The following is a 27,706-nucleotide window of genomic DNA, read 5'->3' on the forward strand; positions in this document are numbered from 1 at the left end:
GACCTGGAGTCCCCTGGAGCCAACTTTGATCTCCTGGTGACTATTGAAAGCAATCCAGTAGATGGTAATAGGATATTATAAGAAAATGACATTACATCATGCTAGAAAAACATCTCTCGAAATAGCTCATAGTTGGCAACCCTACATAGCTGTAATTTCATTTTCCTAAGGCACTAGTATACTTGAGGCTGGAGTTGATGATAAGTCTTTGAGTATCAAGTATTTCTATTAAAAGACTTTGAGGGGGGAAGACATGCATATAATGTGATGCACTTTCAATAGTTGCACCGATGTATCATTATTAAGCACTAATAATAACTATAACTCCTTTGAGAGAGAGCATTTTGGAGATAAGCTAAACATCACAGTTTTTTCTATCTATAAAGCAATAACAATTAAGAACATAAAAACCATATGGTCAGACAAAAGTTCCATGTAATCCAATATCATGTCTTCTGACAGAAGCCACTTCAACGTGCTTCAGAAGGAATGAACAAAGCAGGTAACCATCAAATGATCCAACTCCTGCTGCCCATTCCCAGCTTCTGGTAAAGAGAGGCTAAGACACCATCTCGAAGGAGAAAATGTGCAATTTAAGGCCAAGTTTGTGATTTAGATAAAGTTCCTGTACCTGGAGTAAAATTCCTCTATCCCTATGTGGCAATCCAGATGATGGGACCAGATGCATGGATAGCAGTGAGCAATAGAACCTGCCTATTGTGTCCCTAAAAGTGTGTGGGCAGAGGGTGTGCAGAGACTGATTGGAAATTTGACATCACCTTCCATACTTGCCAATCAGCATAGCTGAGCTTGAGAGTAGTAATTTCATAAAGGTCAGTATTTTCTAAAATGAAATATTTCAGCTACATTTTGATAAGGAGAAAATTAAAAGTGTTGACAACATTGCACGTCTTGTAAGAACCACTTCAGGAACAAAGAGGAAATGGGGAAAGATGTGTGACTTAGACTTGTGTTTCTGAGACAAAATGCCTCCTCCTGGTTCTCCTGGTTTGGTCACAAATTGTTCAGGGTTATATAGCCTTTAATGGATATGGAGGATTGGGTGTGGACCCACAATAACCAGAGATATGATTAGTGTCCTAGGATTTTTCCCAGACATCTCTTTAGGATTCTAAAGGTACATCTAAACTACATGCCTCTGGCGACAGAGGCATGTAGATTAGGCTACCGGACATAGTAAAATGAAGCGGCGATTTAAATAATCGCCACTTCATTTAAATTTACATGGCTGCTGCGCTGAGCCGACAAACAGCTGATCAGCAGTTGGCTCAGCGCGATAGTCTGGACGTTCCCCTGCTGACATCAAAGGTATTTGTCGACCACCCAGGTATGCCTCCTGGGATGAGGTTTACCTGGGTGGTCGACAAATACCTTTGATGTCGGCAACGGAGCGTCCAGACTATCGCGCTGAGCCGACAAACAGCTGGTCTGGACGCTGGTTCTTCATTAGTTCCCATAATATAAGGACTAGAGGACACCAAATGAAATGAATGGGTAGCAGGCTTCAAACTAATAAAAGAAAGTTCTTCACAAAGCTGATCGTCAACCTGTGGAACTCCTTGCCACAGGAGGCTGTGAAGGCTAGAACTAGAACAGAGTTTAAAGAGAAGTTAGATAAAGTCATGGAGGTTGGTTCATGGAGTGCTATTAGCCAGGGGGTAAGAATGGTGTCCCTAGCCTCTGTTTGTGGAAGGCTGGAGATGGATGGCATGAGACAATTGGCTTGGTCATGGTCTTCTGTCCATCCCCTCTGTGGTAGCTGGTGTTGGCTGCTGTTGGCAGACTGGGCTAGATGGACCTTTAGTCTGACCAGTACGGCTGTTCTTATGTTCTAAGCTCAGGGTTCAGGGTCGGGGGTATCACTGGACAACCTTGATTTTCATAAAAACCTGCTCCTGGGTTCGCATGTGGCCTTTGGTGGCCAGGCTGGCATCTATCCTGCCTTAGATGGTCACTTTCCTGTGCCTAGTGCAGAGATTGTGGATGTTGGAGGCCTCCCTCCAAACCTAGATGAGGTCTACGATCTCCGCACTAGACCAGGCAGGCGCCCGCCTCTTGCAGCCCCGGGCAGGCTCCTGGGAGCTTCCAGCCTGGTCCTGGGAAGAGGCAGAGGGCTGGGTGGTAGCGGTTGGCTGGCTCATGCTGGGTGGGTGCTGGCAGGCTTGCACCTGACACGGGCACCGTAGCCAGGCCATGACCCTTTAAGGGCTCGAAGGCCGGTAGGGGGGCAGAAGAGTTTCTTTGGCTTGGCCCAGAGTGGCCACCAGGGCAAGCTGGGAAGGGCTAGTCTCCAACTAGTTCGAATTAAGTGTCTACAAAGCCCTTAATTGGAACTACTTAATTCGAACTAGGCGTTAGTCCTCGTAGAATGAGGTTTACCTAGTTCGAATTAAGCGCTTTGCTAGTTCGAATTAAGTTTGAACTAACAATTTGTATGTGTAGCACCTATCAAAGTTAACTCGAACTAACAGCTGTTAGTTCGAATTAACTTTGTAGCGTAGACATACCCTAAGGTATTTCTGAAAACATTACCTAATTTTGCCGTTATTGCCTATCCCAGTGTTAAAATTCACAGTAAGGGCTTTTATAGAGATTCACACAAATTATCTGGTCAAGGTTCCCCACCATCCATCCAGTACAGAACTGCCTTGAGCCCTCACTCTGTAACCTGTGAAATTCACACACCACAGCTATGTTCCTCTGAGACGCAATGCTTCCCCACTCTCGAGCACAGAGACTGTGTGTAGAAAAGGGAGGGAAGTAATTTGCCATTATTTTGTGGAAACAGATCATCTTATTTAAAGAAGTGAGTTTTGCCATGAAATCTCATGATACTATATATGTATTTTTGTTAGTTGCTACGTTGCCACGGGACTACTCATTGTTTTTTAAAGTTACAGACTAACATGGCTACCCCTCTGAAGTCCGAAAGAGGGTTCAGAAACAAAACCCATGAGTAAAAGTCCCACTCCAAGTACATTGGGAAATGTCCTTTTCCTTTCAGCAATCAGAGGGTAAGTCTAGACTACAGGCTTTTGTCAACAGAATTTTTGTTGACAGATACTGTTGACAAAGCTTCGGTCGACAAAGAGCGTCTAGACTACATCCAGTTCTGTTGACAAAGCAAGCCACTTTGTCAGCATGACAGTGTAGACGCAAAGGACAGTGTAGCTGCAATAACGCCTTCTATTGACAGAACTCTGACAAAAGGCGTTATTCCTTGTGGAATGAGGTTTACAGCCGTCGACAAAACTGCTGAGTTCTGTCGATGTTATGTCGACAGAATTCAGAGGCAGTATGAATTCAGGTATAGTTTTGTCAACAAAACCCTGTAGTCTAGACACACCACGAATGTCTCCTTCACATGCCTAGCCCTTCTCTTCACCCTGCTCACATTCTCTACCCTGGGTCAGGGCAGACCCAGAGTTCAGAGGTGCATCTGCAGAGTTCATCTCCCATCCTGAGTGGGGGGAAATGGGATGCATCTTACTCACTACACTGGTCATAGTGCTCCCTGTGATTTCAACTCTTAGCAAACAGGGTAGAAGAAACATAACTCCAACACAATTAGCATAAGAAAAGAGGCACCTAATGATGCTTATTTAGCTGTTTTTTGAACAGTGGGAGGAAAGAAATCAAACCAGTCCAGGTACAGGCAACCAGATAGCCTCCTGACCAGAATAATTTTCCCTCAACCATTTTCCTCTTAGAGCTCTGAAAGTTTATCCCCTATATTTGCAAGAATCTTTCAGCTAACTGTGAGCCCTTTCATTTATTACAATTTATCACAGTACTATTTTTCTGTATTCCCACAAAATTACAAACATCTGTCACAAATTTTAACTATACCTACATTTAACAGAAACATAGCTGGTGTTGGGTCACAAATTAAGTTGATTACAATGAGCAAAATACCACTCCATCTGCTGAATACCTAACAAATCTAGCAAAGCAGGAGCAAACTGCATTTACATAGATAAATCAAAGGTTTCTCTTTCATCCCAACTTGCTGGAATGGAAGCATTCCTTCAGATCATACTTACATAGAGATTTATTACCTTTTTTTGGTGAGATCTTTGGAGTCAAAGGGGGAAGATGTACATGCTTATTGGTTGTGGCCTACACACTCTCAGCTATCTTCTCTCAGCTACCTTCTCCAGCTGAGTGTCAGTAGTAGCTTGAGGATGGTGCCTCAGACAGTCGAGTACTCTTTCAAGAGGAAAGAGATTGACACAAGGAGGCAAACTTTGATTTTTATTTTTATGTTTACAATATGGTTAGACTTGTTTTGAACAATATTTTGATTTACCATTTGTTTTAGCAGAGCTTTACCATGCCATAGGAAATGTATTTATGAATTCTGGCTACATTCAGGAACTTACTTGGAATACATCTTTGAAATGTTGGTCTTGGGGAGAATACAGAAAAAGTACAGAATTACCATACCCCCAAATATTATATACACGCATATACAATGTGTGTATATGATTTAGTAAGGAACTAAAGTGTGGATGACAGAATAGCTCCTTTTTTGTTTGACATTTTGCTATAACATTGCCTAACAGAAAATATGCAAATTAAGTTTAAGAAATCTAAACATATGAATTTAGGATAAGATTTATAACTGTATATATGCAAGCTATTATAAGGTAAAATTTTTAACTGTTTGGTAATTATGCAGTTGACATTATTTGCCGCCACTTGTTCCATTAAAAATTTACAGGGAGTTATCAGATTCAGTTTATCTTTTATTCTAGTACAAAAAATATTCCTGTCCCTGATCTTCAGATGCATTTAGAACATTTTGAATTACTTAGCCCCTTTAGCTACTGGCAGGAAATAAACCCAGCTATTGTATTAATCCCCATCTCCCAAGTAAACAGAAATTCCTTCTTATATTTATCATCTGTTATGAAGTGGCATAACATTCTATCTAGTGAATATATTTGCTTTTATAAGCAAAGGTTCTCACAAGAACTAAAGGAAATGAGAAAAACTTAACTTGCCTGCTTTCTTTTTATATTAGATAAGACTTTACAGAAATACTAGCTGTATGTCATTGTACGTTATGTAAAATACCTCTTCCCATTCTACCTTCTATGCCGCCCCCTCCCCCAAACATATACAAATTGTATTTTGTACTTGTTTCCTCTGCTACATTCCCACTGTTGTGATTTGCCCTGTTTTCACACTTACATTTTTAGACAACCAAAACCATTATCCTTTTTCTTGAAATATCCTTCAGATTGGCTTATATATTAAGGAGAGGGAGAATCTGTTTAATTATTACTTTAATCTGTTGTCATACCTGGTAGAAATATAATTTTAGTTTTCCCATTTTTATGTGAAATAAGCATCATTGGCAGGCTGTCTTTCTTTGTGTTGCTTTTCTGACAATAATATATAATAGTTTGTTATATATTACTGTCAGAAAAGTGTGTGTATGTCTGTTTGTGTATATAGTTAAGAGCTATCAAATTGGAATCTTAGCTTCTTACAGCATTCAGAATCTGCCAACCAAACTATAACACTCAATCTCAAGAGTATTGAAAAGAAAATATATCAATGGGATACTCTTGTCATGCATGCATTTTTCCAGTACGAATACATGTTGGGTTGGCAGTTATATTTACATCTACTTTAAAGCCCCTTTACAGCACCAGAGGCCTTTGTATAAATAAAAATGAGACCCTTGTATTTCATTCTAATCTCTGTATCCTTAATTAAAGCATATGTATAGTATGAAACAGGATAATATGCATCTTCTGTCTGGAATTATCACCAAGTAAAATCATGTGACATTTCTGTCTAGTACCATTCTGCCTAGAATACATCAGGCAACTTCCACTAATGACAATTGTGTCTCCTCTCCAAAGTATTTGTAATCTGGTGTCCTTCAGGATTGATTATATATCTCATATTTCATTAAATAAATCCACTTGTAGAGAACTCTTCTGAACATAACTTTGTATCTTGCTATCAGAATTTCATCACTACCTAGAGGAATGTGTAAACATAACATGTAAATGTAATTGCCAGCCGGATACGTCGGAACTCTTTTGTTCTGAGCCTGGGAATATAGGAATCTGGCTGTTGTGTAGCAGTTATCCACCAGAGTAAATGGATGTAAACTGTCCATGAACACATTCTAGCTGGAAATTAGCAGAAGGTTTGTAACCATCAGAGTGGTGAGATTCTGGAACAGCCAGCCACTATGAGTGGCAAAGGAAAACTATTTAATTAGTTTTGAAAGGGATGACAAATTTGAGTGCAATGTTATGAAAGGAATTACTTGTGATGGAAGGGGGCAGGGCTCAGTAGTTCTGGGGCTTATTTAGGATTACCAACTTTGTAATTAAAAATAAGAAACTGTTTTCTTAGCACCCACAACCCATTTCTCTTCCCAGTATTACCATTCTTATTATCATTATTAATAAAAACAACAATAAGCAGTACTCACTCACAATCTCCCGGGCCATTTCTTGCTGCTTACTCAGCAGCCCCCAATCTTGTTGTATAGAAACGAAAAAGTAAGGGATGTCCTTTGTAGGAACTGTTGACAACCCTATTACTGGTTTATATCTTGTGTTTCTAAATCTCATGCTTCACAGTTTCAGACAGCTACCGGCAAGGGTCAGGAAAACCAATTTTCCTGAATGTATTAAAAACATAAGAATAGCCATACTGGATCAGACCAAAGGTCCATACAATCATAGAGCACTAGAACTGAAAGGGACCTCAAGAGACCATGGAGTCCAGACCCCTGCTTTCATGGCAGGACCCAGTACTGTCTAGACCATCCCTGATAGATGTCTATCTAACCTGCTCATAAATATCTCCAGAGAGGGAGATTCCACAACCTCCTTAAACAACTTATTCCAGTGTTTAACCACCCTGACAGTTAGGAAGTTGTCTCCTTGTGACACCCTTTTAGATACCCGAAAACCACTATCGTGTCCCCTCTCAGTCTTCTCTTTTCCAAACTAAACAAGCCCAATTATTAATCATTCTTGTTGCTCTTCTCTGGATCTTCTCCAATTTCTCCACATCTTTCTTGAAATGTGGTGCCCAGAACTGGACACAATACTCGAACTGAGGCCTAATCAGCACAGAGAGTGGAAGAATGCCTCACCACACCTGTTAAAGCATCCCAGAATCATGTTTGCTTTTTGTGCAACAGCATCATGCTGTTGACTCATATTTAGCTTGACACTAAGACCCCTAGATCCCTTTCTGCAGTACTCCTTCCTAAACAGTCGCTTCCCATTTGGTATGTGAGAGACTGATTAATCTTTCTTAGTGGAGTACTTTGCATTTGTCCTTATTAAACTTCATCCTATCAACCATCTAGCACAGTATCCTGTCTTCCAGCAGTGGACAATGCCTGATGCCCCTGAAGGAATGAACAGAACAAGTAATCATCACATGATCCTTCTTCTGTCAGTCATCCATTTCCAGCTTCTGACAAACAGGCCAGGGACACCATTCCTACCCATTCTGGCTAATTGATGGATATTTCCATGAATGTATCTAGTTCTTTTGTACCCTGATCAAATTCTGGTCTTCACCAACATCCTCTGTCCAGGAGTTCCACAGGTTGATTGTGTGCGCATGAAGAAAAACTTCCCTTTGTTTTTTTTTTTTTTTTTTTAAATCCTGCTACCTATTAATTTTATTTGGTGACCCATAGTTCTTATGAGAACAAGTAATTAACTTTTCCTTATTCACTTTTTCCACAACAGTCATGATTTTATAGACCTCTATCATATACCCCCCCTTAGTCTCCTCTTTTCTAAGATGAAAAGTCCCAGTCTTTTTAATCTCTTTTCATATGAAACCCATTCCAAACCCCTAATCATTTTTGTTGCCCTTTTCTGAATCTTTTCCACTGCCAATATATCTTTTTTGGGATGAGGTGACCACATCTGTATGCAGTATTCAAGGTGTGGGGGTAGCATGGTTTTATATAGCAGCAATAAGATATTCTCTGTCTTATTCTCTATCCCTTTTTAAAATAATTCTTAACATTCTATTTGCTTTTTTGACTGCTGCTGTACACTGAGTGGATGTTTTCAGAGAGCCATCCACAAGGACTCCAAGATCTGTCTCTTGAGAAATTATAGCTAAATTCATCCCCATCATATTGTCTGTATAGTTAGGATTATTTTTTCCAGCGTGCATTACTTTACATTTATCCACATTAAATTTCATGTACCATTTTATTGCTCAATCACATCATTTTGTGAGATCTTTTTGAAGCTTTCTCCCTCAGGTGCTTGGCTGGCTGGTCCTGGTTCACATGGTCAGGATCTAACTGATTGCTATGTCAGTTTAGGAAGGAATTTCCACCTTAGTCAAATTGACAGTGATCTTTGGAACGTTCACTTTCTTCTGCAGCATATGGGCATGGGGCATTTGTAACTTTGGACCCTCCGATTCTCTGCCTGTGATACATAATGGTGTAGTCGCCTATGAGTCTCATTTATTTGGGCCTCATTTCCATTGTTGGGTTCAGTTTGTGGAAGCTGGATGTATTAATGGCTTGTACTATACTGGAGGTCAGATTAGACAATACAGTAGGCCCTTCTGTGCCTCTAACTCATGCACAGAACTGCTCTCCTTTGAGGACAGACTTTTAATTTGAAAATAGAGGAAATCTATTTAGCTTTCTTCATCAAGCAAGAACATTTATTTAATGCCAGCAGATGTTTAGGGGGCTATTCATGAGCAACGAGTATTTTGACTCTATCCTGACATTAGATGTAGGAGTTTTAACACCCACATACCTCTAATTAAAATACAATAAATAAATCTATTATCATTAAAGACAGTCAGTCCATAGCAGATGGTAGTGGCTAAAATGTGTTGAGATACGTATGATAAATATATAATGGAAGAGGATTTGATAAAAAGCTTAATATCAGTTGAATTTTAGATCAAATGTTACATGTTTGCTTGGACTATGAAGAACCCTAAGTATTATTGAGGATGCTAGCTTTCACTACTAATTCTATTCACAAGACCCTGATTTTTCTCCAGGGAAATAATATTTAAAGCAATTTGTAGCAATTCAAAATATTGTATGTTAAATCAGTACTAATGCTTTTTATTTTAATCAAGTTATACACTAGAGAAGAAGAAAAGGTTTGTTTTTGACATTCATATGAATTCACATATTACTGATAAATGCATTCCAGCCTAGGGAATTACAGATGCTAACTGTCTTGTATTTTACCACTTCCCTGAATCTCTGAGGATCTTCATTGTTCATATATGCAGCATTTCTGCTGTTTAAAAAAATTAAAACAAATATTTTGTGAAACAGGAATATCATCAATCTTATTTTCAACTAAGTTTGCACTGTATTTGGATGGGATATATTGTAATTTTTAGAGATGATACAATGTGGCAGAAGTGGCAAAGGTTTAAAAGTTGTCAGCTCATAACAAATTATATTTTATATCCAAGTGGAGATAATCTTTTAAGTGATTATAGAGCTATTCAAAAACTATCATTGTTTAAATGTGTGGCTTGTGGGGAAAATGGCAGGCACTTTTGTTTTATAAGAGGGTGTTATGCAGTACAGTGTCTTTAAAGTGCAGTTTTGAATAGTTTTTAAATTAGTTCCCTTTCCTTCTGCTATTGTAGACTTAGGAGCTCAGAATTAATCCTTTGCACTTTACTCATTCCAATGCCACATGATTGTAGAGAGTACATGGTTGAGCCCAGAACTATAGGAGGTGTGTCTGAGGAGTCTTTCCTGAAGAGAATTTGAACAGTACACGTAGATAGTCAATAGTGTGAATGGTGTTCGAGGGAAGCATCCGGCAGTGCTGAAATGAGGAAATCCATTGAAAGTCCCAGAAGACATTGGTAAACAAAGTCTTGGAAGTTGGGTTCTTTGTGCAAAGTTGGAATGTGATGAGTTTGCTGTTAAATCTATTTCTCTTCAAAGTCATCTTTGAATGGTACTGTTTATAAATAAAAATAGAATATGATAATTTCCATTACATCTACTCTCTACTTAATATGTTATTTCTATAAGGAAAGAAACTATAACACCCAATCTGTAATGTGCCCAGGATCCTGCTTCTTCCAATGTTTTACATGTAACTGAGGGCAGAACTTTGATCAGTATGCTGCCAAATATTAGTTAGTTGTCTAAAGAGTGATGAAATGTAATGATTGCTGCCCTTTCGAGGTTTCATTTACAATATTTTTGATTATGGAACAATTCCTGCTTGAAGTGAAGTGGAATATGCCTTCTTTCTAATAAGACTCTAAGGCCATGTCCGCACTAGGCAATTATTTCAAATGTGGCACTGGCAACTGCACAGTGTCTTGCAGCTTTCTGGGCCAGCTTCCTGCCACAAGTCCTGTCCCCGGTGTCTGCAGCTTTAACAGCTGCCAGTAGATAGGTAGCAGGGCATCTGTGTTATTTTCTGGAGGCCTCTTTTTTCGAAAGAACCCCAGGTATGTCTATACTGCCACCCTAGTTCGAACTAGGGTGGCTAATATAGGCATTCGAACCTGCAAATGAAGCCCGGGATTTAAGTATCCCGGGCTTTTTTTTTCACGTTCCCGGGAGCCGCCATTTTTAAATGCCCCGTAGTTTGAACTCCCTGCCCGCAGCTACACATAGCACGGGCTAGGTAGTTTGAATTAAAGTTCCGAATTCAAACTACCATTACTTCTCATTGCAGGAGGAGTAACGGTAGTTCGAATTAGGAGCTTTAATTCGAACTACTTAGTCCATGCCGCGTGTAGCTGCAGGCAGGTAGTTTGAACTAGGGCTTTAATTCGAACTACCGGGTCCCTGCCGCGTGTAGATGCGGGCAGTTAGTCCGGACTTGTAAATTTCAAAAAATGGCGACTGGCCGGAAAGATGCAAATCAAGTGCGGGATATTTAAATCCCGGGCTTGATTTGCAACTTCAAATGCCTACATTAGCTTCCCTAGTTCGAATTAGGGGGCTAGTGTAGACACTAGCTACACAGCAACATTATTTTGAAATACAGGCAGTCCCCGGGTTACGTACAAGATAGGGACTGGAGGTTTGTTCTTAAGTTGAATTTGTATGCAAGTCGGAACTGGTGCATATTGTAGGGGAAACTCTAGCCAAACCTTTCTCCAGAGCTCAGTTTTATTCTCCCACACCTCACTTCCCTCAGTCCTTTATTCTCAAGCTGAGGTGTCTGCTGAGAAAAGCCGCTCCGCGTCTCCCTGGTCTGCTGGGGCGGGCGCTAGCTTCGCGTCTCCCTGGTCTGCTGGGGGGAAGCAGCTAGTGCGGGGTTGCCTCACCCTGTTTGTAAGTAGGGATCCGATGTAAGTCGGATCCATGTAACCCGGGGACTGCCTGTAATTATAGTTATTTTGAAATAACTTAGTCTGTCTACACAGCAGGCAGTAATTTCAAAATAATGTTGAAATACTGTCAAGCTGGAGGACTTCTTACACTGACTCCTGTAACCCTCATTGTACGAAGAGTAGGGAAAGTCAGAGGAAGAGTGCTCTATTTCGAAATAAGTGCCGTGTAGATGCTCCCAATTTTGAAATAAACTACGCAATTGACGTAGCTCAATTTGCGTAGCTTATTTCTAGTTAAGCCCTGCTGTGTAGACACGCCATAAGTGAATAGGAAGCCAGTGTAACTCCCAGAGAACTAGTATAATACATTCCTTTTTGTTAATAACCCTAATGGGTGGTCATAGTAATACTAAAATGGTAGAAGGAGCTTTCACTGAATTATCCAGGGAGGAGAGAAACTGTAAGAGAGAACTGTTCCTATAAACAAGGGGAAAGCCCTTCCCTTTTTTCTTTTAGCAAAGGGGAGTTTTACTCCTTTCCGTGCTGCCTCTTCCTTTAAACCCTGCTAACAGGCAATCAGCCACTCTCTGCACTAGTCTAACTGAAATCCCCCATTATTAAAATGGCCCCTTAAGCGTCAACAGTTTCACTAAGTAGAACATCCTCTTTTGATTTGCTTTTGTGACATCACAGTCATTTCCAGCAGAGATTATTATGGTTTCAGGTCGAGAATAAACAGTAAGAGCAAATGAACTCCTAAGGAAAAACAAACTTGTTTCTATGCAAATAGCCAGAATAATAAAAATAAGCTGAAAGAAATGCAGAAATATTTCTTTTCACAGAGTGAATTGTCCTCAATGAAATTGCCTCTGTTAATCTTCAGTAGAGTTTGAGAAATAGATTACTATTTTGATAATTTGCATCCATGTACCTTTTATACATGTACAGAACTGTGAGAGCAAATGTTTATATCTATACATTGCTAATGTTAACAGATGTTAAATATTCTGATGCCATGCATCCTTTAAATAGACTAATTTCTGAACATAGGCTAGTGCTGGTCCTTGCATTTGCAAATTCCATTGGCTCGTTATTCATGATCAGCAGTTTTGTCACCAAAGAATTTGCAAGTGGAAATGCTAACATGTGTACTGATGTCAAACTATTTTAATAGTCCGTGAGTGAGCTTATGGGGTGAAACTTTTGACCTAGTTAAGTGAAAGAGAAAACAATATTTTTACCTGTTCAGTGAAATCACTGTAATGGCCAAAATAAGTCATATGTAAATCTTAGTCCCTGGTGTTACTATTTGAATATCTCCAGCCCAAGAAAAAGACATTTTGGAGTCTGTTTTTCACTATGTAATGGGGTGTGCAAATACCACAATGGGTCCCAACGCAATAAAGGATAATACTTGCTCCACTTTTTCAGACCTGCAGTGCATGTTCCAACTGAAAAGAAAACTTAAAAGTGAACAACTTGGGTCAGAAGAAGAAAGTTAGGGAGAAAGACAGAAGTACCTCGAGGGCTCCTGAACAAGTGTGCCAGTTAAGTGAGGAGTCGTGTGCTAAGTCCAGTTTAGTTGTCTTTTCTTTTTGATATCTTATATTGGACTTGTAGCTGTGGGAATGATGGATGTCAGGCTAGGAAATGACCCTGGGTGGGATAACTCCCAGGGCACTGCGGGGTTCTTATGACCTTAGTTTGGGGCCCCATGGAGTGGGAGGGCCTGGACTTCCTTGTTACCTTTGCTGAGATGAAGCTGATCCCATACATGGATGAGGAACTGGACAAAAGCCTATCTGTTCTGAGGCAAGGCCAGATACTGGGTGCACTACCCATTAGACTAACTGTCGTCCCGTCCCCCCAAGGACTCTATTATAAGGGTACATCTAGACTACATGCCTCTGGCGACAGAGGCATGTAGATTAGGCTACCGGACATAGTAAAATAAAGCGGCGATTTAAATAATCGCCGCTTCATTTAAATTTACATGGCTGCCGCGCTGAGCCGACAAACAGCTGATCAGCTGTTTGTCGGCTCAGCGCGATAGTCTGGATGCTCCCCTGCCGACATCAAAGGTATTTGTCGACCACCCAGGTATGCCTCATCCCAGGAGGCATACCTGGGTGGTCAACAAATACCTTTGATGTCGGCAGGGGAGCATCTAGACTATCGCGCTGAGCCGACAAACAGCTGATCAGCTGTTTGTCGGCTCAGCGCGGCAGCCATGTAAATTTAAATGAAGCGGCGATTATTTAAATCGCCGCTTTATTTTACTATGTCCGGTAGCCTAATCTACATGCCTCTGTCGCCAGAGGCATGTAGTCTAGATGTACCCTTACATTTAGTGACACTGGTTGCACAAGACTACATGCATGTCAAGATGAGATGTCTTTACCATCTCACCTGAAACCTACCATAATTGATTCTGACATGAGAAAGCCCCCCCGCTTCCAGAGCATGATCATAGACTGTCACCAATGTCCTATGCCTTGATGGCCTTGGTGCCTGCCAGAGGGATGTATGGGAAGCCCAGTGGTGGAGAAGATCATAAAACAGTTCACCCAAATTCTCTCCACAGAGTGGGGGTAGTGTGTGGGTGATAAGATATTAGCTATAAACCTCAAAAGAGGCTATGTCTTTGGCAAAAAAAACAAAATAAAACTTGAAGTTCCTTGGGCTGGAGGTGGAAAATTCAGGCTGTGCTCTCTAGTCCCTGCATAAATCTGCTACCTCAATCCTGTTGAGGGTACCTAGAAGAATTTGGAAGATGAGCCCTACAGAGGAGTGATACAAAAGTCAGTAAAGGAGCCTGAAACCTCTCCTGACAAAACAAGCAGCATGATCTGTAGGGGCATCCTACTAGGGAAAATCAACAGAAGATTCAACTTCTCCCATGAGGAACAGTTTTGCATTTGGAAAGTAAGGATATTTTAGGAGGAGTGACTGTTTATGGACTGTAGTCATGAATAGGCCTACACAGCTGCTAACAGCATTTGGAAGAGAGGTTAAGGGAACAGGTTATTTCCTCAAGATAGCATAGCAGTACATGGGCTGATAGATCATACCTCTAGATTCCACCCAGTCTCTCCCTGATAAAAGAATGTCTGCAGCTTGAATACATCTCCCATGTATCCATGGAGACATATGACCATACCCAATAAGAGAAGTATGACTGGCCATTCAAAATCGCACAAACAGTATGGCTGGATTTATTACAGGCCTTGTTTACTTGGTCATACTTGGGCGTGACTGGAAATTATTTGAAGAAGCGGTCAAAGTCTGGCAGGATGCCCCTATAGAAGAGGCTAACCCGAAGCAGGAACATCAGGGAAGGCAGACAATTGCAGATGCAGCTAAGATAGGGCCTTGGGAGGACACAGTCCGGGGGAGGAGGAAGGGGAAGGGCTGAAGATCCAGAACAAGAAGCACTTTTACAAGTAGAGAACCTGTCCTGTGAACTCAATAGAAGCAATAAGAATCCACTGCTGCCTCTTAACTGCATCCATATCCAGTGAGGTAGGCCACATGGGGCGGGGGTGGCAGGGGTGGGGGAGGAATGACCCAAATCTGAAGGTTTGTAAGTAGCTTGCCAACTCATACAATAGTATATTAGACCCTTAAGTGTTGAAACAATGGTCACCATTGAAACTAATATAGGAGAGGGCATCTGACAGATTCCCTTTTAGGTTCCATCTGGAACTGGGCTACCATTAAGCTCTCCCCACTGGTCCAGGCTCCCTCTCCCATTGTGCTGCTGTTACAATGCTGCAAACCCACTCCTGGTCTTACACTTCCATCAGCACACACACAAACAGGTGGGAACACACCCAGATGTAGTTACTTGCATGGTCTCTGACCAGTCACTGCATGAACCAACAATAGAAAGACTATAGCCAAAACAACCAACAGCCTAGGACCTTGGGGCTGTACCATCCTGCCCTGCTCCAAACCCCAACCAGAATGAATTTATTAACGAGTTTGCCTCCGCTTCAGTATGGAGAGGAAGTGCAATAGCCTCTAAGCTAAAATTCACAAGCATTTCTCTCCAAATGTAATGGTTTAGATTAAAACAGAAATACATTTATTAACTACAAAAGACAGATGTTAAGTAATTATAAGTGATAGCAAATAGATCAAAGTAGACTACCCAGTAAATAGACAAAACCTCAAAGTAAGCTTGACATATTAGAGGGAGAGGATTTGAATTAACAGTCTGTCAACCTGACTGATGATATAAGTAGGCAGCAGATTCTAAAGGCAGAAGCTATACTTGTTTTGCAGTTTGGAATTCCTAGGTTTTATACAAAGGGTAGAAGTCCCTTTATCTTATGTCTATTGCTTCCACCAGTTCTGTCTTTGTTCCTTAGGTTTTCCATTGTGTGGGAAGTGAAGAACAACAGATGATGTCGCTCTGCCTCATTTAGGATATGGCATGAACCATTTGTGTAAAAAGGCTGACATCACAAGATGGAGTCCTGAGTCATGCTCTTGGATATCTTGCTGAATATAGCAGCCATTACTTACAGACCATTTGGATTAGTCACAGGAAGGTTTAGTTCCTCCAGAGCTATTATCTCTGCCAGCTTCTTCAGTTTTATACCAGAAAGGCTAGTTGAAGGTGTCACCCAGAGTAAGCATGATTGAAATATCTGTAACTTTAGATACAAAAATGATACATGCATTCAAATAGAATACTCAACACATCATAACTTTCTCAATGACACCTCACATGACCCATCTTGTACAAAATGCATCATAAATGTGCAATAATCATATCAAAATAAGATAGCTGTGAAGAATACAGGATTCAGTGTCACAGGGCGTACTGGATAATAACTCATAAGATGGGGGAGGTAATAATCTAGCTCCTAGTGTCAAATTCCAAAGGATGCTTTAATTTTTCATATAGTATTGTGGGAGGGGTGACTTGGGGGAAAGACTCTCTTGACAGAGGGACCAAGAGGTTCTTTTGGCCTTTCTACCTAGTAACTGACACACAGCACTTGACCTTGATGAAAGACAATGACCCACATATTATTCAGTCTTACTTCTCACTACAGTCATATAAATTCCAGGTGCTTTTTATACAAGCACAGAAAATAAAAATGCAGACTTCTTTTCATGGGATGGAGGAGGCATGAAATACCTCATGATGCCACAACCCAAGGTGTGAGGGTAAGAGGGATGTACAAGCCCCACACTGGACCAGAAAGCATGAAAGGACAATACTGGGCCCCAGTAGCCTCACACTTCCAGACTTGCAGAGCGTGCTGCATGTGGAGAAGCTCAGGAGTTAGCAAATCAGCTCAAAAAGGGGAGACTGATGAGGAAGACAGATCTATTCTGATGGCGTCTGCAGTTCATGCTTCAGGCTAAAGTTTTAGTTGTCTTTTCTTTTTCTCTTTTATCTTATATTCAATTTGGAGCCATGGGAGGAGACAGGTGGTAAGAAGTAACTAAGGGTAACTCCAAGAGCACTCCAGGATGCCAGGCACTATTGGTTCTCATTGAGCCTAGTGAAGTGGGAGGGCCTGAGCTCCCCTACCAACTGCTTCTGCTACAGAAGGGGTATAAACTTCATTTCTATTCCAGTGTCCATCTGGTAAGAAGAGCTGAGACCATACACGGGTGAGGAAATTATCTGAAAGGCCATTCCACTGGGACCATCTGGTCCTCAGAGGACTGCATTACAGACCTGCACGTCTATCAAGATCATTATAGGGAGTTAACTGTTGGTGCGCCAACAATGTTTTTAGGAATACACAAAACCTCTGTATCTGGACATATTTAAAACTTCTCCTTGTTTTTTTTCTTTCAGTAAATTTCACATGAAAACTTATTAAGAGGAGCATAACTTTTTTTGTTAATGAAATTAGACCTATAAGAAATATGTGTGAATTTGTTGTAGAGGATAGAAGCAGAACTAATGCTGAAGTAAATGTGCTTCTGGAAATAATTTACCCACTTTATCAGCTATTGAAATTATTTTTAGCACATCAGCGCCATTGGCTCATTATCACTTGAAACATCACATGTTCAGAGGTGTTAGAAGTAAGGTCATCTGGGAAAATACCAAGAGGCAGTATATATAAAAATAATATTTAGAAAACCAGTCTCCTCTAGCTTTTTTTTTTCTTTTCTGGAAAATATAATGTCAAACACTGCATATTTTAGCACCTAAAATACACATTTAAATGGTCCTTTAAAGTTTATGTTTAGAGGTGTCTGAATTGGCAATCAGGCATGTTTTCAGTCCCCTTATTTTCTTCACACCAGACAGATGCAGAAAAAAAAGATTGTAAAGAGATTGTTTTATGTTGCTTTGTGTATTTAAGTGACAATTACATAACAGAACTATCTGTTCTGGGCTGGCATTAGGAATGATCACTACCTTCCCACCTTGAACAAAATACAGGACTATGTAGCACTTTAAAGACTAACAAGATGGTTTATTAGATGATGAGCTTTCGTGGGCCAGACCCACTTCCTCAAATAGTGGAAGAAAATAGTCACAACCATATATACCAAAGGATACAATTAAAAAAAATGAACACATATGAAAAGGACAAATCACATTTCAGAACAGAAGGAGGATGCGGGGGGGGGGGGAGGGGGAGGGAGGGGAAGGAAGGTGAATGCCTGTGAGTTAATGATATTAGAGGTGGGGAAGGGTAGATGTCTGTGAGTTAATAGTATTAGAGGTGATAATTGGGGAAGCTATCTTTGTAATGGGTAAGATAGCTGGAGTCTTTGTTCAGCCCCCTGCGGAGAGTGTCGAATTTTAGCATGAATGCTAGTTCAGAGGATTCTCTTTCAAGTGCAGATTTGAATGTCTTCTGAAGTAGGATGCAGGTGAGTAGGTCATTGGGACAGTTTCCTTTCTGGTTGAAATGGCAAGCAACTGTTTTTTCTTTGCGATCCTGTCTAATGTCTGTTTTGTGGGCATTAATCCTTTGGCGAAGTGTCTGAGACGTTTTTCCAATGTACATAGCAGACGGACACTTACGGCACATGATAGCATAGATTATATTTCTGGAGGAGCAGGAATATGTATTCTTGATCTTATAACTCACTTGGTTAGGCCCAATAATGGTGTCAGCAGAGTGAATATGTGGACAAAGCTGGCAACAGGGCTTGTTGCAAGGGAAAGTACCAGGGTTGGTATTAGTGTGGTATGTCCTGTGGTTGTTGGTAAGAATCATCTTGAGGTTAGGTGGTTGTCTATAGGAGACTATGGGTCTGTCTCCCAGAGCTTCTTGGAGTTTAGTGTCCTGTTCCAGTATAGGCTGTAATTTATTGATAATGTGTTGGACAGGTTTAAGTTGGGAGCTGTAGGTGATGACAAGTGGTGTTCTATTGTTGGTTTTCTTGGGTCTGTCTTGTAGTAGATGGTTTCTAGGTATTCGTTTGGCTCTTTCAATTTGCTTTTTTATTTCTCCGGGTGGGTAGTTGAGGTTTATAAATGCTTGGTAGGGATCCTGAAGTTTCTGGTCTCTGTCAGTGGGATTAGAGCAGATGCGGTTGTATCAAAGGGCTTGGCTATAGACGATGGATCGTATGGTGTGTGCTGGATGGGAGCTGGAAGCATGTAGGTAACTGTATGAGTCAGTGGGTTTTCTGTAGAGGGTGGTGTCTAATTTTCCATTGTTGATTTGTACTGTGGTGTCCAGGAAATGGATCTCTCGTGTAGAATGGTCCAGGCTGAGGTTAATGGTGGGGTGTAGGTTGTTGAAATCTCTGTGGAATGTCTCCAGTGTTATGCGCCCCCCCCCCCCCCGCATCCGCCTTCTGTTCTGAAATGTGATTTGTCCTTTTCATATGTGTTCATTTTTTTTAATTGTATCCTTTGGTATATATGGCTGTGACTATTTTCTTCCACTATTTGATCTGAGGAAGTGGGTCTGGCCCACGAAAGCTCATCATCTAATAAACCATCTTGTTAGTCTTTAAAGTGCTACATAGTCCTGTATTTTGTTTCAGCTACATCAGACTAACACGGCTACATTTCTATCACTTTCCCACCTTGAGACTTTTGAGCTTTAAAAAGTAAACTGTGAAGCTTCTGTCAATGGTTTGATGAAAATTGGGATTTTTTTGAGTAGTGCAGTGCTGGGCAAGTTCCTTAAGTAAGGTTTTGAACAAAATCAGGTGACCAGTATTTAGAAGAAAAGTCCAATCAGCAGTTCCCTCAGACTCTAACATTATAACTGGACCATATTTTTCATATGAAATTTTTTAACTCCAGAAGGCAAATTCAGTCATTCTGCTGAAATATCAAAAATTAAAATTAGACACGTTAAAATGAATTATTTTGATGCTATCAAACATTTTGAGGTTATGGGCTAGATTGAGAGGTGGGTCTTAGACATCATTCACAAAACCACTTGTGATGGTTCTGTTCCTCAAACCTCTATAATCTTTAGTCCAATGCTCAAGGCACTCACTGGAATGTAGGAGACCCATATCTGAGTCTTGACTTTGGAACAGAATCTTCTAGCCAAATCTCTACTTGATGAGTGCCCTAACCTACTGGCTATAGGATATTCTGGAGTACGTTTATCTCAGTCTCTCTTCCTGAAGCTGAGATAAAATATTGCATAAAATTGATAAATAATCACCAGGGCAGAGGAAGTGAGAGCGACTGTAGCTCAGTGGTTAGTGCATTCACTTGGTAAGGAGGAACAACTGGGTTGTGGTTCCTCTACTGAAAGGAATGTTTAATTATTTATGAAAAGTGGAATAGCTTCACCAGGAAACACAGAGAGAAAACCGTTCCAGAGTAGTCAAAGATGTGGTGGTTTAAGACCTCACCTAATAAGACAGAGCAGTGTTCAAATCCCTGTCATTGAGTGGGGATTCTGACTGAAGTCTTCCCCATGAACATGAATGCTCTAATCACTAGGTTAAAAATACTCAAAACTAAAACATTTAGTTTGAACTTAAACAAAATATTTCTGAAAATTCTGTATTCAGGATCTATATTTGGGAAAAGTTTTGTCTGAGTTTTATAAGAATATTTTATTTCTCTGAACTGCCAGAGAATAAAAACATCAAAACAACAACAACAACAAAGTTACTCAAACAGCTTTACCTAAGATTTCTATGCTGAACAGTTTCTACTTTTGTCAGAATGAGTGACCCCCAAACCATCATAAACCTGAGCTAAAAGAGAACATTTATAGTAAAATTATGTATAACCACAGGAATAATTCATATTGTATTCCTCTTTCATTACAGTTTTGCTTTTGTTCTTAAAATTATACTTAAAACCTTTTTAATACATTTTCAAGGTATGTAACCATCTGGTGAATTTAAGTACATATAGAGTAAAATAATGGAACAAATATTAAGGAAAAATACATGACTAGTTAGGGACAGAAACTCTAGCTATAAATGACAAAGCACTAGATGCTGATAATCTTACTCCTTTTGACAAGCACTTTATGCTGCAAATGGTCCTGTGATGAGATATGTGAACTTGCCACTAGCTAAAAAAGATTAATGAGCTGCTCTGGGCTTGCTAAGTTCTGCCTTGCTTCTCTTGCAAGAACTGTAAGGCTTCAAGGAGGTGCTTAAAAGGAAAGACCCAGGTTAGTTGGGTACTGATTGGGAAACGGAGTGGACAGAGCTGGCTGAGGTCATGAGCTGATGGAAGACTGTGGCCTGCCAGAGTTTCCCTGTGGGAAGGAAGGATGACACAGACTATTAATGTGATGATTTATCAGGAGCTTACTGATGAATGTTAAAGAAACCACAGCAGTTGGAATTGGCCAGAAAAGGGGCAGAAAGCTGAGTCAGCTGGAGCTTAAGATTTTCCTTTTATTTTTGCATTTATGTTGGACTTTGGCTTGGGGACTTCTTTGCAACCTTGGAAGGGGTGAATGCTCTGTGTCTCTGCAGGAAGGCCCACACAGTACTGTGCAGGCAGAGATAGGCCTCTGCCACAGTCCCACTGACTTCAGTGGCATCAGCATGTGGGTCAAAATTGTGGACTGAAAAAAATCTAATAGAACATCAAAGGACTGCAGTTAAGCATTTTTTTTGCAGCTCTACTAAATATGAAGTTGGCTTGGATATGAAGACTGCTATGCAGACTATACAATACATACAACAGCTTGTTATGGGATGAATCCTGGTGATACTGCAGAAATGCTACATTCCCAGTATGGATTAGGAAAGTGTGGGAAAAAGAGGCAGGCAAAGTAAGATTTTTCCTGGGCCAACGTGTGTTTCCACACCTGACTTTTGTGACACATTTCTAGTAATATGGTTTGCATTAACAGGTGTATTGTGAGCAAGACACGAGAAGTCATTCTTCCACTCTACTCTGCACTGGTTAGGCTTCAGCTGGAGTATTGTGTCCAGTTCAGGGCACCGCATTTCAAGAAAGATGTGGAAAATTGGAGAAGCTCCAAAGAAGAGCAACAAGAATGATTAAGGGTCTAGAGAACATGACCTATGAAGGAAGGCTGAAAGAATTGGGTTTGTTTAGTTTAGAAAAGAGAAGATTGAGGGGGGACATGATAACCGTTTTCAGGTATCTAAAAGGGTGTCACAAGGAGAAGGGAGAAAAGTTTCTAATTGTCAGGGTAGTCAAACACTGGAATAGATTGCCCAGGAAGGTTGTGGAATCTCCATTTTTGGAGATATTTAAGAGCAGGTTAGATAAATATCTATCAGGGATGGTCTAGACAGTATTTGGTCTGGACTTGATGACCTCTCAAGGTCCCTTCCAGTCCTAGTATTCTATGATTCCATGATTCCTATGTGTATGCCATGGAAGCTTATGTGGTGAAAACCTGACATCTCTGCCCCCGCCCCCCAAGTCAATAAAAGTTTTTTGTTGCCTTCCACGAAGCCAAGATTTTTCCTTCTCCTTTCTTAAGCAATGAAGCCACTCTACCTGTGGGCTGATTATGGCCCTGACTGTTCCTGCACTGTTAGAGGAGGAGAGGGCTGGGTGGGGGAGAATTCCATAAGCACATCTCTCCTTTCATGCAAGAGCAAAATGGGAAAGTCTCCTTCTCATCTCCATTAGATTCTATGGACAGTGCTGTTTAAGTCTCAGGCTCCTCTTGTGGGAGGTAGTGAAGACTCAGTAGGCTGGAGCAAGAAGTGAGTCAGTCAGAGATCGGGGATTATCACTATTTCTGGGATTTGGGATTTTAGGTAGAAAAGATAATATAGCCTGGAGCTATGTGACTTTTTAGTCCTTGCCTGTCCTCAGTGCTTGGGGTCCTGGATCCACTGGATTTCAGGGAGACCATAATAACATGGGGTGATCAGATGACCTGTTTTTAAAGGGACAGTTTAATATTTAAGCTCATCTGCAGGTGTCATGACTTTTTCTTAAAAATGATAAAATTGTCCCATATTTTGTCTCCCCCTACGCCCCATCTCCACATAATTACTAGCAGGTCCTGTTGCTGGCCAGAGTCCTGCATGCCAAATGCCTATCGCCCCCTACAGTGAGTGGAGGGCATCCAGTGGCTGACAAGGGAATGGTGGGGCAAAGATGCTGCGTGTGAGGTCAGCCACTCCCCTTGCTGGTCCTTCAGCCCAGCCCCTGTTGTGTGGCAGCTCTCAGCAGGGCCCTACCTCCTGTCCCATTTCCAGCTGGCACTGGCTGCACACTGTAAGCTGCAGTGGTTGGTGACTGCAGGCAGGTGCCAGACAGTGGCTTGTTACATATCGCCTCCACTGCTCACCCATTGGCCTTTTATGTGCTTTCCCCTCTCACTGTCCTCTCCCTGCTTTGCCTGTTCATTCCCCCCTCCCTGAAGCTCCTCCATATCCCCTCTGGCAAGGTGCAGCCTATTCCCAGTGCTATGCAAAGAATTACCCCTTGGTCAGAATGCTGAGCTCACCAACAGTCTGGCCAGCAGGCTCCTTCCTTCCTCCACTACCTGAGAAAACTCAAGACCCTTTCACTTAGGGTGCCAGCATCAAAGTGCTGAGCCCCTCTATATGTCAAAGTCCCATATAATGTGGGAGTGTGTGTGTCATCTATCCCTGTGTGTCTGGGGGGGGGGGGGAGAGGAAGGTATGGGTAGGAGTCACCCTTCCCTGTGTGAACCCTAAAGCCTTAAAGATGAGAATGTAAATAAAAAGAATCAAAATATGCAGTGTTTCTTTTTTACAGGGTTTCAGTCAACTTGATGTTATTTTGACCATTTGTATGATTGAACTTGCTTGAATAAGAGCAATTTTGTCAGGTATGCTGTATTCAGCATATGGAAATATGCTCACTGTGAACATGACTACGAGGGAAAAGTATTGTCTCAAAGAAGTGTGTGTGTGTGTGTGTGCAGGTGTGTTGTGTGGCAGAAATCAGAGCTGTTAGAGAGGCTTAGGCTGCCCTATAGATTGCTAAGAGAGATATGTAGATTCCTGAAGATGTGAGGAGAATTCCCAGTTTGTTCCAGTGCAGAGAGCATCTCTCTCCCCAGAGAATAGTTAACCAAAACAGTTCCATGAGAGGATGTTTGTGGAAATTTCTTCTCCCACAGATCCTGCCATGGGTTTGTTAGTGGGAGAAAAAAAGATAATCTGGTGCTCTCTTTTCATTTCTACCCTGAGGGGCCAGCTCCTTATAGTATCTCACTATACCTTTTCTCTGCTGAATCAACTGGAGAGTGGAGGTGTCTTAAGATAGTATGAGCAGGTATCTCTTCATTATTTATGCTATAGATAAACAGTTGTGGCACTGCATAATGAATATTTGATCAACCTGTCAGTGTTCAGTTAATGTTCTCATTTAGAACTCATGCAGCTGAGAAACTCAGTGGACATTTATTATGTCACATTTAAAGATTACTGACTTTGCTGAAGAAAAATTGTTGAGCCACTTCCCTTCTACATTTTATGGGTCTGATTCTGCTTTTTTTTATCAGTTCACTGTTAGCCAGGAGTCCTTCCAGACAAGCTAAGTCACTATACTATCCATTTGTACTTGATCAGAAGCACACCTGCATGCAGTTGGAGGTGGGATGGGTGTGTAGCCGAAAGCAAATATTTTTAGTATATAATCTCTCATTGTTTAATTAAAAGATTGCATTAAGACACTCACATATCACTGGGACTATCTACTAAGGAATCATAATGAGTAATACATATGGAGCCAGATCCTCAGCTGGTGAAAACCTGAAAGACTCAGCAGCTGAGAATCTGCCCATACTTCTTATTCTTATTTGTAAGCAGCTAAGACAGAAAATCAGAGTTTATAAACTAGGCACTGGATTTTTTTTTATCCATTAAAGTGTGGGTCTGCTCTTTGTCACACTTTCTGCAGATGAAAGCATTGCTGAGTGTGGCAGGCATTCTGCTTGTGCTGTTCTGCCTACATACAACTCACTGAGGACTTTTTACCTTATGGAATTGCCATGAGGTCTCTGTAGTTAAGAGAGATGGAGCCAGAGAGCAGTTTTTAGCTGTAGCACTCTGTCCCTTAGAGCCAGTGAGAAACTACTTCCATGCCTTAATGCTGCCTTAGGAACAAGAGAAAGGAACTTCTATATACAGTGGGCTTGGAAAACAAATTTGTTTTATAAAAAATGTAGAGGTTTAGACATCTGTCTTCCTTCTGAATGGGAACCTTTAAAATATTTTAGGAAAAAACACCCCTCCCCAACTCCTAAGAACAGCCAAATGATTAGGGCACTTGTCTGCGTCATCAACCTCTGAAGTGAGTGTCCTAACCACAAAACTAAAGAGAATCTCTCTGGAGATATTTGAATTTGTATAAGAAATTAAATATTTATTGGGTCAGAAAGAACATCCCAGGTAGAGTAGGGACTTGAATGTGGAACCCCCAAACACAAGTGAATAACTAGTGGGCCATGGGGTCTGAATGGTGGTTCAGGACAGTCTGGCACTAAATGCCATCTTGGACCTGAGAAATCAATAGTTGTCTGGGAAAAGCTTGATTCTGAGGAACTGACCTTTTCCAATTGTGATTTCTTTTTTAAAACCTTTACTTGCTCTTTACTTCAATGTTCTGCGAAGGAGGTAGGGGAGCCACTTACAAAATGGTGTGGTGGACTGGACAATGTGGGAGATCTGCAGACATATTTAGAATTATTTATACAGGAAAGTGAAAAGATGGAACACATATTGTGGCAGCTTGAGAGCGGGGGACTGCAGAAGCCTGGAAGGCAGATACATGGGGAGCTGGATATGTGGTTTTATGTTCCCTGAATAGGCTGCCAGAGACTGCAGTCCCAGCCATTATGACACCTGAAGTCCATCTGGCATCAGCCTGAAGGGAAGACTAATTAGAACACCTTCTGCCAGTTAAGGCTGATGGGCATGCATGCGCATGCACAAACATACAAACATCCTCAGGCAGGGCTGGGGGAAAGGAAGAGGAGTAGAGGCTGAACAGGAGATGAACCAGCTAACAGGGCCTGTTCCAAGACACCAGGGAGGAGGTACCCAGGGAGTGGTTGGGGAAGTGGCCCAGGGAGGGTAGGGGCCCACAATTCAATGGGGCATGAGTCTAGCCTCACAAGCCCACTCAGGACTACCCCAAAGGGCCCTGGGCCTGAACCCAGAGCAATTGGGTGGGACCGAGTTCCCTCCAACCCTTCTTTTGGCTGGTTGGCTTTCGGTAACCAGGGGGTCCCTTGAACCATCGGAAGGACTGGCCCTCAAAACAATGGACTGGTCAATGATGAAAAGGGCTCTTCAAGCAGGGTACCTTTTGCTTCTTGGCAGTGGTAGGGACACCACGAGTATCTGAGGTCCACGCAAAGACCCAGGGGGCTTAGCCCAGACCTGCCACAATATACTGCTCCTCCCTTAGTAGTTGTAGCTCCACGAACCTTTGCAGCAACAAAGTATCCCACCATCTTTGGTAATGTCTGTGGATTCATGTAGTTGTACTCCACTTATTCACTGACTGCTTGGTATCTGCAGTGTTTCACAACTTTTTATCTTACTTCATCTCACTGAGGTGGGAGCGGGGAGTGCTAAGTAGACTCCTCCTAAAGTTTCCAGCTTTATTCCTCTTTCCCTTGAGTGGTCCAGGTTCATCTTTACCATTGAAAGTTCCTGGTCGCTATACAGGTGGGATAAATATGCTAGCAGTGAACATTCTTTTTGTATAGAAAGAATTATACAGCTAGGTAAACAATAGCTGACTGATTACTATAGAAGGTAATTCTATAAAATAAAAATCCATACCATATTAAAAGAAGCACTTCCCTTGAAAGATAATTGTAGTGATCAAGGTTAATCAAAGATTAAGAAAACTGACAAACATATAATGAATTCTATTAAAAGCTCTGATGTTCATAGGCTTTATGGTTACTTCTCCAAATATGTCTAAGTCTTAAAAAATGCTTTTGTTGTACCATGTTCATCTTCAAATTCAAGGTAGAAAAAAAATGAGAAAGGAAAGTCTTCTGACCTGATTCTTCTGCTAGCACTAACAAGTGTTGTGCATGACTGTGGTAAAACTCCCTTGACACTCAACTTGAGTTCAACTCATCATTACATTCATAAATATCTTCTCTTTTCCAGCATCAAGACTAAGCTGCAAAACATCTTATTTTTCCTATGTACTGTACTGTGAAAAGAACTTATACAAAACAAAGGGATCACCATACTCTTTAGGAAAATGTCTTAAACTTTTACTTTTTAATCTCAGCCTTATTATAAAACATTTAATGTAAATGCCTACTAAACAGTAACTTTGTTTTGTCCTTGCATTATATATTTCCAACACAGTAAATTGGTTTACTTTGATGTTTTCCCAACAAGAGTTCTCATTTCTCTCTGATGACATCTGAATTATTGAAAGATTGCATCTTGACTGCAAAAACTCGCAGAATGTCTGAAAGAATCTAAATCTATTCCAGACAATATCAATAATTCACACTCAATTCTTCTTTCCTTGGCTGCAAAGATGATTGTGGTTATTTAGAGCATTTCAAGAAAAAATATCTAATTTTATTAAAATTTAATTGTCATTTGGTAAAGCTGGCTCTAGAGTCCTTAAGCAGCTAAAGTTGGCACTAGAATCCTTAAGTAGCTACATAAATATGTTTAAAATAAATGACCAGAAATAACGAGGGTATTTTTGTAAGTGAGCCAGAAATTTTGGCCATCAATTTGTAATATTGGAGGGGGGCATTTTAGGCATTGGCAATTGTATTAGAAAAACTCCAGAGTCAAAAATATTTTTGTACATTTCTCTCTATGAATTACAGGCTTAGCTTGTGACGATAGAGAGCCCGAGCCTTCTCTGAAGTGATTTTTGGAAGAGCCACACAGAGGAAAATCCCATTTTGAAACTGCTTGTGAGTCTTTCAAATTTCTGATCCACGGGGAATAATCAAAATATTTTAGTTCCATTTCCCTATGTTGAAGC

This window comes from Pelodiscus sinensis, chromosome 5 (assembly GCF_049634645.1).
Source record: "Pelodiscus sinensis isolate JC-2024 chromosome 5, ASM4963464v1, whole genome shotgun sequence".
NCBI lineage: Eukaryota > Metazoa > Chordata > Testudines > Trionychidae > Pelodiscus > Pelodiscus sinensis.